The sequence below is a fragment of the Amphimedon queenslandica genome, unplaced genomic scaffold (genome assembly GCF_000090795.2).
Source record: "Amphimedon queenslandica unplaced genomic scaffold, v1.1 AMPQUscaffold_12077, whole genome shotgun sequence".
NCBI lineage: Eukaryota > Metazoa > Porifera > Demospongiae > Haplosclerida > Niphatidae > Amphimedon > Amphimedon queenslandica.
This window is the reverse complement of record NW_003547684.1, coordinates 10199-15007: the sequence shown is the minus strand read 5'-3', so window position 1 is coordinate 15007 and position 4809 is coordinate 10199. Positions and strand designations below refer to the sequence as shown.

The 4809-nt window shown below is 35.6% G+C and overlaps 1 long non-coding RNA gene across 1 annotated transcript; it reads left to right on the top strand.

Annotated features, from left to right (window-relative positions):
* Positions 1–1213: 1213 nt before the first annotated feature.
* On the top strand, positions 1214–1819 carry LOC109588464 (uncharacterized). The gene is made up of 3 exons (XR_002188173.1): positions 1214–1266; positions 1315–1408; positions 1681–1819. It is a non-coding gene; the product is annotated as an uncharacterized LOC109588464 (long non-coding RNA).
* Positions 1820–4809: the final 2990 nt, after the last annotated feature.

Below are 4809 nucleotides of genomic sequence, written 5' to 3'. Positions count from 1 at the left end.
TGTGAGAATGACTCCGGATCAATGATGAACTTGAAGTAATGAATCTTATCAATCGCTTGCTCTTCAAACACTCTCTTCAGTGTGTATAATAAAATGGACACATCTCTTGTAGTTGTCTCTTCCTTTTCTCGAACCTCAGTCAATTCCTTTGGTCGCTCTGTCGTTACAGATTTTGATGCTCTTTTCGCTTGTCGTGGACTTTTCTGAACAACAGGCACTGGATCAAGAGCTCCGTGACTAATTAATTAATGATTAATAGGCGTGGCATGTTGCTATAGTGACTCACAGAACCTGTGTAGTAGGAGCAACTTTAAAAGATTTAATGAAAAGCTTTCCCAGCACAGTCCAGTCAGGAGGACTATCTAGCCCACCACCCATCAGAGACAACTACACAATAATAATCATTATTATTATTATTATTATTATTATTATTATTATTATTATTATTATTTTTCAACAAACAGGGCTAAACAAGTTAAAAACAAAGTTGAAAGAAATAAAGAAGGAAAATTAGATAATATAGTGTATGTAGCTAGTATAATAATAATAATAGTAATAATAATAACAATAATTTCAAAACTATAGCACTATAGAAAATGTAAATCAATTGAAAAATGAAATTCGGAATTAGCTAAAGCTCATAAGTAAATGTATATTAAAAAGTAATGGTTCATTACTGACCAGTTTTTCACAATAAACCTGTTCATTAAAATGAACCAGTTCCCCTCTTGAGCCTTGGCTCTGGCATCTAGCAATTTCTGACAGCAGTTTGAAGTGCTTAGAATCAATAGCTGCTTCACGTGGCAATGTAACTAATAATAACAATAAGTATAATCACACCTTCAATAAATGCAATCAAATACCTCTATCATATAACTTGTCACCTTCTTCTAGTTGCTTTAATAATACATCGGGATTACTCATCACCTCCCTAGTACCTGCAGGAGGGTTGGTCTAACTCATAATAGTATAAGCATTGATGCACTCTCACGTTGTGTCTCCAGAAGGTTCTCTCTCAGCTCCTGTCTTAAGTCTCTTCTAAAGGCAGTGTCCCACCTAATATCAGATCCCTCACCCTCAGAAGAACCAGATGCCATTCTGTTAAAGTGTGATACTCACAAATAGAGTCTGAGCTAGTCTAAACTTTTCTTGTAACTTGTTGCCCCTAGCCACGTGGTCACATGTGAGTGAGCGTGCATGGGCGCGGCCAGATCAGCAGTGGGTGTGTCCTTTAAATGATGGCTGCTCTTATTCAATAGTACAAAGGTGCTCGCAGTATTTGACTCCTTTCCTTTATTCTCTTTTCTTGTGTAGAACTGCCATCAACCTACCAGATGGATAGTGGCTGGGCCTAAAAGTAACAACAAATTCAGTGACTGGGAAGCACTAATAATGAAATAACATTGTGGTATGGTTTATTTTTGTTTGTTTAAGGAGAACTAAGAATAATTATATAATGTATACAGAGTACTAATGATCCAGCTATTAATTCTGAACGTGTTTGTGCGTGTGTGTGGGGCGGGGGGGGGAGAAACTATGACAAAACAAGCAATCCGTTAATTAATTATAACATATTAATGTGATTTTGAAATAGTTCTTTCGTATAACTAGTTTTTGAATGTATCTACATGCATAGATTTGTATGGGTAATTACTCATATTATCTTATTTACACTTGTAGAATAAACCACTTCAATCAAGGCAGCTAAAGAATGCCCCCAGTTTCATAAAGTCATTCATAACAAGACTTAAACTCAAATGGAAGTACACTGAAGTGTATTTTAATGTGCCTGTCTATTTTACAATATTTGTTTTCTATTTGTACATTTAATCACAAATGTGTGGTTACACATGTATGCGCTTACATTAATACATTGCTCAACAAGTAGGTACACAGTGTTAGCTCCAATGCCATCAGATTCACGTTATAGTGTAGATAACCATTGGTATTGATGACAGGAATGAGTACATGTCGTTTGGAGTCCCTCGAGTCAAACCTGAGGTGACAGTCTCAAGCAATGGCTCTAAGCTCTATGTACTACTGAGTGTATAATCCAATGAAACAAAGCACAAGGTAGGAAATCAACCTGTTAGATGCCTGAATACTACTCTAAACATTAATTAACTACTACTAACCAATGCTACACAACCTCCTTGTACTAACATTAAATTCTAAATATTATAAAATAGATATTTCTCAATAGCACTGTTCACATTAATACACTGCTCAAATGTGTACACAGGTTTAGCTCAAATGCTATCAGATTCACATTATTGTGTAGATAACCATTGGTATTTATAACAGGAATGAGTACATGTAGTTTGGAGTCCCTCCAGTCAAACCTGAGGTGACAGTCTCATGCAATGCCTCAAAGCTCTTTGTACTGCTTAGTGTCTATTGCAATAAAACAATGTACAACTGGATTAGTCAAGGACAAGACTCTCATTCCTAAAGAGTACTTTTAATTAGTCTGCAGTTTGAGCACTTAGAATGTTTTCATTATGGTACAGACTAGGAGTACAGAATCATCTTCAATGTTTGGACTACAGCACACAATCATAATGAATCAAGTCTGAATTTTGGGGGTGCCTTAGCAATGATTTAGCACTCTAAACTAAACCTCAGTGATGATATTGTACTCCAAACTGCACCTCAACGATATTTTGTTCTCAGTCCTTTTTCAGCATCTAGGACCAGACTAATAGCCAAAGTCGCATTAAGGCTCAGATTATATTATCCTGCATCTTAACAAATGGTGTGATTGCATCAAGTCTCAGAAATGTTGTTTAAGGCTCAGACTATATTTGTCTGAGTCTTAAAGATTGCCACAGTTGCATTGAGGCTCAAATTATTATAATAACAATAAATTTTAAATTGATGATGGTCAATAGGACTGTTCACATTAATACACTGCTCAAGTATGTACACAGGGTTAGCTTCAATGCTATGACATTCACATTATAGTGTAGATAGCCAATGGTATTGATGACAGGAATGAGTACATGTTGTTTGGAGTCCCTCCAGTAAAACCGGAGGTGACAGTCTCAAGCAATGGCTCAAAGCTCTATGTCCTACTGAGTGTATAATCCAATGTAACAATGCACAAGGTAGGAAATCCACTTGTTAGATGTCTGAATACTAGTCTAATCATCGAATAACTACTACTTTAACAATACCAGACCATCTCCTGGTACATACATTAAATTTTAAAAATTATAAAATAGATATTTGTCAAGAGCATTGTTCACATTAATACACTGCTCAAATATGTACACAGGGTTAGCTCCAATGCTATCAGATTCACGTTATAGTGTAGATAACCGTTGGTATTGATGACAGGAATGAGTACATGTAGTTTAGAGTCCCTCCAGTCAAACCTGAGGTGACAGTCTCAAGCAATGGCTCAAAGCTCTATGTACTACTGAGTGTATAATCCAATGAAACAAAGCACAAGGTAGGAAATCAACCTGTTAGATGCCTGAATGCTACTCTAAACATTAATTAACTACTACTAACCAATGCTACACAATCTCCTTGTACTAACATTAAATTCTAAATATTATAAAATAGATATTTCTCATTAGCACTGTTCACATTAATACACTGCTCAATTATGCACACAAGGTCAGCTCAAATGCTATCAGATTCACATTATTGTATAGATAATCATTGGTATTGATGACAGGAATGAGTACATGTACTTTGGAGTCCCTCCAGTCAAGCCTGAGATGACAGTCTCAAGCAATGGCTCTAAGCTCTATGTACTACTGAGTGTATATTCCAATGAAACAAAGCACAAGGTAGGAAATCAACCTGTTAGATGCCTGAATACTACTCTAAACATTAATTAACTACTACTAACCAATGCTACACAATCTCCTTGTACTAACATTAAATTCTAAATATTATAAAATAGATATTTCTCATTAGCACTGTTCACATTAATGCACTGCTCAAATATGTACACAGGGTTAGCTCCAATGCTATCAGATTCACATTATAGCGTAGATAACCGTTGGTAGTGATATCAGGAATGAGTACATGTAGTTTAGAGTCCCTCCAGTCAAACCTGAGGTGACAGTCTCAAGCAATGGCTCAAAGCTCTATGTACTACTGAGTGTATAATCCAATGAAACAAAGCACAAGGTAGGAAATCAACTTGTTAGATGCCTGAATACTACTCTAAACATTAAATAACTGCTACTAAACAATACTAGACCATCTGGTTGTACCATAAAATGTAGAACACAGTAAATAAACTTCTTTTTTAAATCCAGAGCATAAATTCTCCTTTCTTAGAGTACAAGAGCCAGAAGTTAGAAAAAAAAAACAAAAATAAACCACTGTTGATTTCATCAGTTCTGAACTCTACCATAAGAAAGCAATCAAACTCTAGTCTCACGTAGCAAAAGCACACTTCTGCAGAAAAATTTTTTGATAAAAAAGAAAGGCCTAATGGCTAGACGACATATGCAGACTGCTTTCAAACCATTAGTTATATGTACATATTGTACATGTTACAATTATTATTTTACCTTGTGTGTCTTGAGCATGACTAGAAATTGACAGAGAAGCCAGAACTACACCTTTGAGGTTCTCTTTGAAAGGACGTGGCTAATGAAGTTTTGAGCCACACCTCCTCTTTCTAGTACAGCTACAGTAGAGGACACGATAGCTATATAAAGCCGTGCTTAAGTGTTTGCCATTCAAAGGTGACTCTTCATGGATTATATAGACCTTTAGTAATAAATGAATTGACTTGACTAAAAAAATTGAATAAAAAGAAAATGAAGTTAATCATGAAGTCAG